Source organism: Eublepharis macularius, chromosome 9, assembly GCF_028583425.1.
Source record: "Eublepharis macularius isolate TG4126 chromosome 9, MPM_Emac_v1.0, whole genome shotgun sequence".
NCBI classification, from domain to species: domain Eukaryota; kingdom Metazoa; phylum Chordata; class Lepidosauria; order Squamata; family Eublepharidae; genus Eublepharis; species Eublepharis macularius.
This window is the reverse complement of record NC_072798.1, coordinates 6,421,296-6,434,649: the sequence shown is the minus strand read 5'-3', so window position 1 is coordinate 6,434,649 and position 13,354 is coordinate 6,421,296. Positions and strand designations below refer to the sequence as shown.

General features: G+C 47.2%; 1 protein-coding gene across 1 annotated transcript in view; it reads right to left on the bottom strand.

Annotated features, from left to right (window-relative positions):
* PLXNA4 (plexin A4) overlaps nt 1-13,354 on the bottom strand; it is a 749,270-nt gene that overhangs the window by 716,220 nt on the left and 19,696 nt on the right. The gene's annotated exons all lie outside the window — the stretch shown is intronic.

Below are 13,354 nucleotides of genomic sequence, written 5' to 3'. Positions count from 1 at the left end.
CAACTTCTCCCCGACCATGAAGTTACTGATGTGCTACCCACCCATCAACGCCCACTAGTTCCAAGACCCTCCCACCTGTCCCGTCCCCCAGATCCAATCTGCAGCAAGGCCGGTTTGTCAATAAGCATAAGTGGGCATTTTAAAAGGCTGCTCTCACTGCAGTTTTATGTGGAAGTGCTCAACGAGTTCTTAAAAATGTCAGTAAGAAAGATGACCCAATTATAGTCGAGTAAATCCAGAGAGAAGAGTGGCCTCATCAATCCCTCAGACAGTTTCAGAGATTCAGAACAATGTACAAAGCCGGTTTTTTAATGTCTTCCGTCTGGGTTCCCCCGGCCAGACTCTGACTCACACAGTCACACATCAGTTGTGAGGGAACTCATTTCCTAAGCATGCAGGACCTGGATTCTGACTGGGACCAGGGGATGCATGTCAGGACGGAGAACGGGATTCAACTTCACTCAATATCATGCCCTTTTCATTACCTGAAATGGCTCTGAGCTGTCACACGATCTGCCTCATCGGGAGCTGCATGTCTAACACTAAACTGGAGAGCCAGTTTGGTGTAGTGGTTAAGAGCAGCAGGACTCTAATCTGGAGAACCGGGTTTGATTCCCCACTCCTTGGCTTGAAGCCAGCTGGGTGACCTTGGGTCAGTCACAGCTCTCTCAGAGCACTCTCAGCCCCACCCACCTCACAGGCTGTTTGTTGTTGTGGGGATAATAATATTATACTTTGTAAGCCACTCTGAGGGAGTGTTAAGTTGTCCTGAAAGGCGGTATATAAATTGATGATGATGATGATGAAGACGACGACGACGACCATGGGACAGATAACTGGTTACCTTCAGCCTTGCACGCACCATACATTGGGAGAAAGGTTCTCTGTACATATATCCTGGCAGGGCTCATTTTGAGGGGGAACATGCAGGAACATGTGACCCCAAAGAAGTCACATGTCAGGTGGCCCCGCCCACCTGACTCTCGGCTATTTTGGGCCCGTTTCAGCCTAGATTGGGGCCGAAACAGCCCAGATCAGGCCTCTGACAGGTGGTGGATCACTCTCCCACTCAGCAGTTGCCCAATCCTGACCATTTTGTGCCCCTTTTCGCCCCTTTTAAGCCCTTTTTTGCCATTTTGGGCCCAATTTCGGCCGTGAATGGCCAGGATTGGGTCCAAAACAGCCAGGATAGGTGATGTCAGGGGGCGTGGCATATGCAAATCAGTTATGCTAATGACACACTTCCGGTGATGGCAAGGGGCGTGATATATGCTAATGAGTTATGCTAATGAGTTCCTCCCGCTCTTTTTCTACGAAATGACCCCTGTATCCTGCTAATCGTTTAACATGTTTTCACTCAAAATATTCCCCAGATGTAGGAGATTGCTGTTATCATTTCCATACAGATTTGGGCACTGAATTAGGGGAAGGCCAGGTGACCAGGGTCAGCGGCATAGCAGGAACCAGACACCAAGCCCGCAATGACCTCTAGACCACAATACAAGCTCTGCTTTTCCCACTCATCTCCCGACTTTCTTCCAGTCTCACTGCTGTCACTCAGAGATGGCAAAAGGACCATTTCATACATTCTGAAAAGACAGGTTTGCCCTTCAGAGTGCACAGGTGCACAGACGATCACAGGAAAAACGGCGGTGCTTGTATGATGTGTGTATGTGCGGGTCACGTTCACATCTTATATTTGCACTGCGGGAGATAGCCCCAAGGAAACGACTTTGCTTCCCCGAAAAAAGGCTCATAAAACTTCCTTCCTTTTCGTCTCATTCCTACACCCACATGATACTAATAATAGACAAGATTTCTATTCAAGTGAATACAAAGAATTAGTGACAGGAGTTCTTTTGAAGACACGTAACACGGGCCCCAAGGATAAGTTTCTTTATAGCAACGAAATCACGTTTGCCAAATGTCACCTCATCCGTAAAGCAACAGGTGCTGCAGGATTTGGCTCCCAGAAACAAACCACCAGGTATCTATTGAATTTGGAGGCATTCTTGCTGAGGCAGTGCACACACACGGCCCTTTCAGAAAAAGGAGGAGACAGGAAAAGACTCCTGTGTCTCTAAAATCCTTATGGCTCATATCCGAGAACAGTGAAATTTCAGCGTCTGGGAAAAACAAACTGGCTCATGCGATAGAAATACCATCCGACCTACACACAGGACTCCAAAGAGACTGATTAAAAACGAACAGCAAGGAAACAAAAGATTAAGAGGGAGCCAAAGTGAGGCCTTGCAGCTCCAGATTCCACTGCTCTGTTTGCAGCCTAAACGCACGCCGGTGGCTTAAGGCGCCATGTGGTAGCTGAAAAGGACGGCAAAGGGAGCTGGAAACAGGAGACGAAAGTTGACTCTAATTGAAGTTCTTCGGGCTCTCCTTGGATTTCCTGGGGGGTTTTTTTCCTGCAAGGAGAAACCTCCAAATTTACTTCAAAAATCTGCTGTAGGCAAGAGGTGGTGGCATCTTTAGCAAGATGGGGCAAGGTAAAAACAGTGACTTAGGCCTTAAAGAGCAGCCATATTTATTTATGCTTGAGTGTTACCGTGGTGCAGGGGTTAGAGCAGGGGTGGGGAACCTTTTTCCTGTCAAGGGCCAACTTTATGTTGTCCCGCGCAGGGAGGGCCCCTTCTCCTGCACGCGCGATGTCACTTCCGGGAGGGATGTTACATGTGCAGGAGAAAGGGCGCTTATGTCCCCTTTTTCCTTGCCACCACCACTGCAGCCTGCTCATGGCAGCAGCAGCGGCAGCAGCAGCAGCTCTGTCGCCAGCGCCAGTGCCCCCCACTGTCGTCGCCACCACCACTAGCTCTCGCCACGGTGGCACAGACCGCTTTCGACAGCGCTGCGGGTTGCTTTCAGCAGCGGCGGCAGCAAGAGTGGCCTGCTTTCACTGCTGCCACTGCTGCCTGCTCTCGCGGTGCGGGAGCGCATGCCCTGGGGAGGGGGCACCCCTCACCAAGTGGGTAAGTGGGAGCACGGGGAAGGGTGGGATTGGGGAGGGGTTCACTCGCAGCTCTGCCGCTATCCACGGGCCAGTCCAAATGACTTCTCCAGGGGCCGGATGTTCCCCACCCCTGGGTTAGAGGAACAGAATGCAACTGAGGAGAAACGAGGGTTCAGATCTCTAAAGTTTACTGGATAATTCACTCACAGCCTAACTTCACAGGGTGGTTGTGAGGACAAAACAGCAGAAGGGAGATCCATCCGGAACAAGGATAAGATGAATAAGTAGTCACTCACAATATATGGAGGAGGATCAATAGGTGGGCCTCTTGTTGCTGCCCGATCCTAGCATGAGATTCCCTGACCAAGGCAGCCTTGCATGAGACACAAGGCCAACCTGACTGTAAAAGTAGAAAAAAGCAAGAGTCTAACAGCACCTATAAGACTATCAACATTTTTGGTACAGTTTTGAGCTTTTGTGAGCCACAGCTCACTTCTTCAGATACCCATCTTGATCTATCTGACAGTAAAAGCAAGATAAGCCGTCTCCATTAATGACATCATAACATTTGATTTATATACAGCCCTTCCGAACAATGTAATGCCACACTCAGAGCAGTTTACAAGGTATGTTATTATTATCCTCATGACAATCACCCTGTGAGGTGTGTGGGGCTGAGAGAGCTCGGAGAGAGCTGTGACTGACCCAAGGTCACCCAGCTGACTTCAAGCGGAAGACTGGGGAATCAAACCTGGCTCTCCAGATTAGGGTCCTGCTGCTCTTACACACTATACCAAACTCACATCTCCCACATCTCTCTCTGATGTCCCACAATCCCTTGCAGTTAAAGTTGCCACCAACATTTTCACTGAAGCCAAATTGAAATGAAAACCAATTAGAGGGATTCCGCTTTGGGCAAAACATCCTAGGAATTTTTGAAGGATGCCCAAAGAAAACTGCACTGGAGTGTCCTGGCAGAGTAAAATGTTCTCCCACTGGTTTTTGAATGTTGTGATGTTTGATATCAGATTTATGTCCATTCATTCTTTTGCAAAGGGATGGATCTGTTAGTCTAATAATATCAGGTTCTGGCAGTCAGACCTCCATAGTACTACACTGCACACAATCCAGTGTATGAGTTAAAGTAACTTTATTAGAGATCCATCAGTATCAGCATACACAGACAAGGGTATTGGCAGAAGTGATGTTTAGAAGTTTGGAGGGGTTAGTTATAGGGAAAGTTCCCGCCTTTAGGATATGGAAGGTTAGGATTCGGTTTCGTTTTCTCCGCCATGTCGGACGCTCCTCTTTGCTGGCTCGAGAGGAAGCGGCCGAGCACCCTGTCCGGGCGGCTGATCTGCGAAGATTAGCCCCCAAAACTCCCAGTGAGGGAGGCTGGGTCCGGGACGCTGCGGGAAGAGCCCCCTGGAATCAATGCGGGGGGTTAATTGCCCGTTTGTCCCTACGGAGGCCGGCGGACGTGCGCGGCGCCTCGAGTGCTGCCGGGCCATGAGAAACGGCAAAGAGCAGAATTAGGCGAGAGCCTACAAGTAAGCGAATTCCTTCTGTTATTACAAGCGTACGTGAAGGAGAGGTGAGATCTGAAGCCAAGAGGGCTCACTCTTCCCCTTTGCTGAGTCTCAAAATTTGGTTGGCGCCCCCCCCCCAAAATGGCAACAAAGAAACAAAGTCCTGCCCTTGGCAAGTCAGTTTCGGCTGCCTTAAAGGGAGAATCGTTGGAGGAAATTGTACGGAGGGCGGTTGGTGAAGCTATAAAACCCTTTGTTGACAAGCTGAATGAAACAGATCAAAGGGTCGGCTTAATTGAGAGCGAAGTGAAAACCATCAAGGAAGCAGCGGGGGGGGCAGAGAAGTCTGCTCGGGAAAGTGCGTCACTCGTGAAGGGTACGAATAAAGAGCTTAAACTGGTGGAGAATCAGTTGATCGGGCTACAAGTGGAACGAACACAGACAATTTTGCGCCTCCAGAATGTGAAAGAGGAGGAAAACGAGGACTTACGGGGTCTTGTCTCGGAACTATTGGCGACACCCGCGAGGGCAACTAAAGAAGAAGTTAAAAGCGCCATTTTGGAAGCCCGTCGGGCTACTTCAAAGTATGCAATGAAGCGTCAGTTGCCGCGCGAGATCATCATCGATTTTTCATCTAAGAGGATCCGGGACACTATCCTATACAATTCATACAATGCGGATTTGGACTTCTTGGGCAACAAAATTAAGATATTGAAAGACGTCCCATTTCTAGTCCGGAAAAGACGTTTTAAGTATAAAAAGTTCGCAGCTCTTCTGAGAGAACGTGGAATAAAGTACAAATGGTTATTTCCGGAAGGAATCTGGTTCACCCATAAAGATCAAGCCTTTAAGATATTATCAGAAGATCAACTAAGGGATTTTGAGGACAGGAACCCAGAATTCCAGTGCACCAAGCAAGACGAAAAGGAGAAGTCTGAGGGGGAGGGGGAGGAAACGAGCAATGCGGCTGCAGTTGCGCAGAGAGAACTCCGTCCGGGACCCAGGAGGGGAAGAAAAATTTAACTTGAAATTAAATTGTAATTTGCATTTAGTAAGGTCAACCACTCCATCAATATAATATAAAGCTTTAACTTTTGAATAATGGCAGTATGAAGGGAAAACAGAAATGTAGTGTTTAGTGTTTAGTGTTTGTAGGGTACCTTCCCCTTTTTTCCACCCCTCCCTCCCTCTCTCTTTTTTCTTTCCTCTTTCCTATCCCTTGTGTTATTGTAGTCTTTTGTAGTTACTGTTTTGTAGGGTATGTATGTATGTAGTAGTTGTATGTTAGATATTGAAAATAAAAAATTATATAAAAAAAAAAGGATATGGAAGGTTAGGATTCTGGCTTGAAGGAGCCAGGAGAGGGTGAGGGGTTTGAGACAGAAGGAGAGAAGAACTGGAGGGAAGAAGCAAAAATGAAGTCATTTTCAGTTCCCAGGCTCAAGACAGCACTCAAGGACACATTCTCAAGCGGCTACGAAAACAAACACAGACACCACAGTAGGCACCTGCCAGATAAGCAACTCCCAGTCAAACAGGCCACCGATATGCAACTTAACATACTCTCAGGGGATCAGTACAGAGCACAGAATAGAGAAAATGCTCATGGCAGATATGTAGACAGACATATATGACAAATATAGAGAGTTGAAGGACATTGCTGACAGTTGATGGCTTACATTAACATTGGAAGATGAACACGTGAATGATGAAGCCAGTAAAAAAAATGCCAAGGATTTTCCACTGTTCCCACGTATACAAATTCCATTTGAAGAGATTTTAAAGGCCCATCTTCAGGAATTTAGAGGGAAGTCAAAAATATAAATGCTAGCAACATTTCTCAGGATATGCCTCTGATACTACAGAGGTTATTTGGGCTCCGCTCTTGGATACTTGGCAACACGGCAAGGGAGATGAAGGCTAATGTTGCCAACAACCGGGAGAAGAAAAAAAATCTAGTTCCTTTAACAGTGGCTTAAAGTGTGGAAATCAGCAGCTGGAACTTTTCATGGTGTAGAGGTAAATAACATCCCATTAGGCTTCTCTTCAAGGAGTGGGACTTTTTTTTTTTAAACTCCAAGTTGGTGGCTACCCTGATGCAGGTGGAACCTCTCAAACTGTGTGGTAAAGTTGCCGGTTCAATCCAGCCACAGGTTTTTAGGAGCTCTTTAGCGCGGGGTATCCATGGGCCTCTTTTTCACAATCCCCCCAACTGCAGTCACCTTCCCCCCCCTCCTACCCACCACAATGCCTTCTCACTCCCCCCATTTGGACCAGTGGGAGCAAAGGATAATTTTCTCGCATGCTTTCCAGCTCCACAGCTGCCAGAGGATCTAAAAGGACCGTGAAAGATTTAGTGCACTCCCCCTCCCTCCCACCAGCACTCATTTCTTCAAGAAATGACAGGTTTCCACCAGAAATCTGTCTGAACGGATGGGGACCGATGGAGGCCAGAGATGCCACAGAGGGAAATTCTCTAGTGTGGTGCTTTCTTTACAGCAACCTGCTCTGCATCTCATGAGGAAATAAATGGTAGACCCATCCCGCGTGTCGTATCTGAAGAAGGGGGCTCGGACTCGCCAGAGTTCATAGCCTGATAATCTTGTTGGTCTCTAAAGTGCCACACATCTCCATACGTCCCCCATATGTCCCCATGCAATGGTCACCTCCAGGTTAGACTACTGTAACTTGCTCTACGCAGGGCTGCCCTTGGGCTTGATCCAGAAACTTCAACAGGTTCAGAATGCTGCTGCATGTGTCCTAACTGGAGATTCATGTAGGACACTTCACTGGCTCCCAGTAGAATTACGGATCTGGTTCAAGGTGTTGGTTTTGACCTATAAAGCCCTAAACGGACTGGGACCAGCATACCTAAGGGACCGTCTCTTCCTGTATGTGCCCCAGAGAGCACTTTGTTCAACCAGAAAACATCTACTGGTGGTCCCTGGCCCTAAGGAGGCTTGGCTGGCCTCTACCAGGGCCAGGGCCTTTTCAGTCCTGGCCCCAACCTGGTGGAACTCTCTGTCTGAGGACACTCGGGCCTGCCAGGATCTTGTATCATTTAGGCGGGCCTGTAAGACGGAGATGTTCCGCCAAGCATATGATGGAGGCTAATTTTAGTCCATCATTGCCGAGCCTTCCACCGGTCTCCCTCTACAAGGGGTATGGAGAGTCCACTCGTGCTGGTTGCCCTGAAAGGGGTACAGTATTTTATCTGTTTTTATTATTGATTTTAAGTAATATTTTAATCAATGTTGTACCTCGCCCTGAGCCCACTTGCAGGGAGGGCGGGTTAAAAATAAAATAAAATAAATAAAATAAATAGAGGATGTTGCACTCAGCAGATAAACACCTGTTGGTGATCCCCAACCTTAAGGATGTTCACCTGGCCTTGGCCACAGCCATCTCGGCTCTGGGGCTGGCCTGGTATAACGCTCTCCTTGTTGAGATCAGGGCCCTGCCGAATTTGCTGCAGTTCCGCTGGGCCCGTAAAACGGAGGTGTCCTGCCAGGCCTATGGCTGTGGATGAAGCAATGGCGAATTGTTCTTCTGGCCTCCCTTGCTCAGGTTCTCCTTTGTTTTTCTGCTGGTTCGATCTTGGTAGATTCTTATCTACTTGTCTAGCCCCACACTGCTTTAAGCACCTATTTGATCTATTTTCGATGCCATAATTGGATCTGTATTTTTAATTTCTATTTTATATGTGCATTTATTGACTTTAGATTTTTTTTGTACGTTTATTCTCTTTATATATTTTATACTAGCACCAGAGCCCGTTGTGACATAATACAACAGGATCTAGCAGCGGGTGCCTGGCCGAGCCACCTCATGCTGCAGTGGGCTGCTGGGCCGGGCCACCCCGCGCAGCAGGCCAGACAGCTCCATGCTGCAGCAGGCTGGGCCGCCCCATGCTGCAGCGGGTCGCCGGGCCGGGCAGCCTCATGCCAGCAGCACGCTGCTGGGCTGGGCTGCACCACCATACTGGGCCCTGAGGTGGCGGGAAGGCCTGGGCCCATGGGGCCATGTCTTCCTGCAGCCGCACTGGGCCTTTCCAGGCCTTTGGATGCCTCGAGGAGGAGGCAGGGAGGCAAACTATTTTGCCCCCGAGTCACTTCTTATCTCTGCATACTACACCTGCGCGGGCATAAGAAGTGAGTCATCAGCAACCCAGTTTGCCTTTTATATAATAGGATATGTTTTATCGTTGTAACCTGCTTGTGGGGAGGGGGGGATAAAAATTGAATAAACATAAACACAAACATAAACATAAAGCATAAGCACTTGGTTCGAATCCTGTTCTACTGCAGACCAACATGGTTACCTACCTAACGCTACCTGCATGTCCAGTCCTGACTTGGCCCTTTCTCGTTCCAGGTTATGTGGACCTTGATAAGTGCCCAACCATGTCAACCACTGACACAAGGTTGGGGAAGAGCAAACTGTTTTGCGGTGGCCTTGAGGAAACCCTGTATGCCAGGCAACAAAAGGCTGAAAATCCTCATTAGTAGAAATCCCCACGCTGCAAATCATACCTTTTCCTTTAAACAGTTCCAAACGGCTCGGAAGACAGAATTGAGGCACTGTAAAGGAGCAGCCAGCTGTGTGCTTTTTTTATTGGTCATGTTTGAGCTGGCTGGGTAACCACGCAATGCTGATTAAATACCCTGAAGCCATGCGCCACAACAGCAGACGCTGCAAGAAATGCACCCCGCCATGCTTCCTTCCTCTAGAAATCCTTCTCCAGGCCTACATAAAGATCAGTGAGGTAACAAACCTGTGTTTGCAGCAGAGCACTGCAATCTGCATTTTGGGCCATACAAAGAAATTCTCTGTCTATAGAAACCTAGCATGCCAGCAAGGCTGGTGGTTAAGTGGTTGGGCTGCAAATCAGCACTCTGCTGGTTTGAATCCCACTACTGCCATGAGCTCTCAAGGTGGCCTTGGGTAACCCACTCCTCTCAGCCCCAGCTTCCCAGCTGTATTGCAGGGATAACAACAACACTGACCTTGTTCACCACTCTGAGTGTGGCACTAATCTGTCTTAAAGAGCAGTACATAAGCACAGTTACTATTATTGAGAGCTCTATAGCATAGTGGTTGGGTTGCAAATCAGCACTCTGCTAGTTTGACTCTCACAATTGCCATGAGTTGAGCAGGTGGCTTTGGGTCAGTCACTCCTCTCAGCCCCAGCTCCCCAGCTGTATTGCGGGGATAATAACAACACTGACCTTGTTCACCACTCTGAGTGTGGCACTAATCTGTCTAAAAGAGCACTATATAAGTGCAGTTACTATTACTGAGAGCTCTATAGCATAGTGGTTGGGCTGCAAATCAGCACTCTGCTAGTTTGACTCTCACAATTGCCATGAGTTGAGCAGGTGGCCTTGGGTCAGCCACTCCTCTCAGCCCCAGCTCCCCAGCTGTATTGTGGGGATAATAATGACACTGATTTTGTTCACCGCTCTGAGTCTAGAATCCATCTAGAAGAGTGGTATATCAGCACAGTTGTTGTTCTTGGTGTTAAGACCCTATTCCATGATATGATGTTTTTTAATATGCAAGAGTGTTGTTAAAATACAGGAAAGAATTTACACACGTGATATGGTCTCAGCAACAGTTTAACAAAAAATAAGATGAATCTCATGGAGACCCGACATCCAGTTTCTCTCCCATTTGCCAGGCTATTTTTAGAAGAACTACCAACACAGGAGCAACACGGGAGCTGCTTTAAACTGGATCAGACCATCGACCCATCAAGGTCATCATTGTCTACTCTGGTTGGTAGCAGCTCCACTGTCTCAGGTGGAGGCTTTCCACATCACCTGATCCTTTTAGCTTGAGAGGCCACAGACTGAACCCGGGACCTTCGGCATGCAAAGCTTTACCTCTGAGCTGCCTTATACTAGCCATCTACAGAGGACCGCACACCTGAGCACCAACTGATTGCACACAGAGAGCGGGCATAAGCACGCTGGCCCTGCTTCCATGCAATCACAGAATAATCTGCATGTACCTGTGTGTGTGCTCCCTTCCTTAATGTAGGTACTTCCTAAATGTAGCGGATCACAGGGAGGCAGCTTACAGACAGACACTTCCTCTGCATGTTTGCATAGTTCAGATAACTCAGCTATCAAATGGAGGTGGAGACAGGGCCTGCACGCTTGTGCCTGCTGTCCCTCCATAACAATAACAACAATAATAATAGCAACAATGAATGAATGGATTTATTTGCGGTCAGAGACCATTGCAATGGCAATACATCCTTAACAGTCAATAAAATAGTTAAATCCAGCGTAAAAGCGTAAAGGACATAGAAAAATACATTTTGCATTTAAGATCATATCTTAAAATGTATATAGTTCTCTGGGAACCGCAATAATTCTAATATTTAAAACACTGATGTTAAAATAGTTATAATCGTAAAAAGGGCAGGACAGACTATGTACTTTTTATTATAGAACTTAACCAAATGGAGATAGAATTTCGCTATTTTCCTGGAGATAGTTGGATTTTCATCAATTAGGAGTTTCTCCAGGCAGGCCTTATTTGCCTCTGCAATTGGTCTGTCTAAGGGCCAAGCTACAAGTGACAAACAACACTTGAACGGAAAGTGGATTGAGTGGAGGGCAAGTGAACAGGGAGAAATACACTTGCCGTTCAAGTGTCATTCGTCACTTATAGCTTGGCCCTCAGAGTAATTAAATAAACTTGTCCCTATAGACTTGATGGAAAGGGCAGCGAAAGAACATATGAATAAGTGATTCCACTTCACCAATGGAGCAACAGCAGCGTCTGTCCTCGTATGGGATCTTTCTATATTTCTATGGTCATTGAAGGGATAACTTCACATCGGGCCAGGGGGAAAGCTCTTCTCTAAGATGGGAATAATAGCAACCACCACTACAACAACTGCTCTTATATACCACTGTCCATCACCCAGAGTGATGAACAAGTCAGTGTTATTATTATCCCCACAATATAACTGAGGAGCTGGGGCTGAGAGGAGTGGTTGACCCAAGGCCACCTACTGAGCTCATGGTAGTAGTGGGATTCAAACTAGCAGAGTGCTGATTTGCAGATAACCACTTAACCACTGTGTGGTGAGTCACCACAGGCAAACCATTGAGGAGAAAACCCACCGTAACTTACTAACTGCTGAAATTCAAGACACAATACTATGTACAATGGAATGAATATACTTATTCATTCCAATCAAAGATTCTAAGAAAGATATCACCAATACACATCACAGCCAACGTTGACAATAATTTAAGAGGTTTTAAATAACAACTATCGGTTACATGGACTTACAGTATGTCTAATAAAGTGTGGCAAAGTGTAAGCATAAATTAGTGTACAAACAAAGAATCTCAGAGTTAAGATTTGCCAAGAACGTGCCATGTTCACAGCTCACTCTCCATAAAGCATATAACTGAGTCCATAATCACTGTCCAGGGCTAATGAGACAGATTCTTGGTCTATCCAGGTTACTACTGTTTAATCTGAATGGTAGCAGCCCTCCAAGTTTTACGGTAGACTTGCATATCACCTGAAAAAGGGCACATAACACATTCACAGAGGATATGTCTGTCACTGGCCATGGTGACAACACAGAAACTCCAATTGGTGCAAAATGCTTCAGTGCGACTGCTATCAGGAGTGAGCAGGAGCATGAACATCACCCCCATTCTGCAATCACTCCATTGGCTACCTATCACCTACCATGCTCAGTTCACAGTATTGGTTATCACATAGGAAGGTCTTCATGGCCTTGGCCCAGCATACCTATAGGACCCTCCCTGTGTTGCCCCATGGCAGCTTTGCTCATCTGAACAGGGTCTCATGCAGGTGACAGCCTGCACATGGACAAAATCAACAGCAGCTTGTATGCGGGCTTTCTCTGTGGTGGCCCCCACCCTGTGGAACAGCCTGCCCGAGAAGCTCAGGAGAGCCCCCACTCTCCTAGCTTTCCAAAAACAATGCAAAACCAAATTATTCAGAAAGGCTTTTGTATTGTAGGGAGGGGCTCTCAGATGCTTCACTAATGAGTTAAGAACCATAGACTTCACCACTATGTTGCCTTATATACTACCTGTTCTCTTAAATATGTGCTCCTATGAGCTACTTCATGTGGTCAAATGTCAGCCCTAGAATTGCTTATGCTGTGTTTCAGCATTTCTTCAACTCTGTATTAGATTCTTTCTAATATTACATCTCTGTGAACTTGTATCTATTTATCCTATGGCATTGTTTATGGAAATGTCCTTGAAATTGACTGCACTAATCTCACACTGTGTAATCCATCTTGAGTCTCAGCGAGAAAGGCGGACTATAAATGACATAAAATGAACGAACGAACGAACGAACGAACGAACGAACGAACGAACGAACGAACGAACGAACGAACGAACGAACTTTCATATTCAGAAGCTGCAATCCTCTGAATACAGGTACTGGGATTCAACAGCATGGGGCAAGTCTAAGCCTCTATGCCATTACGTGAAACGGGATGCTAGACTAGATGGGCCAGTGGCTGGATCCCACAGGGCTCCTCTTATGTTCTTACCTACTACTTGATGCTGGAGAGGTTAGGGATTAAATCGGGGACTTTTTCTATGCGAAGCAGATGCTCTATGCCTCTCCCTGTGTCCTGTTAATGCACTGTGGCCCCCACATCTCCCCTTCCTAGAGTTCATCTTGGGGCCAGCTGGAGATACAGACCCCGGCCCTTAATGAAACACCGCCGGCATTAATCCAAGGCTGCCTTCCTCTTCCTCTGCTCTGCAGCAGGGATGGGGAGGCAGACGCAGGACGCCGACAAGGCAGGCTCCCAGCAAGAGATTCGCTCTGCTGCAATTCAGCA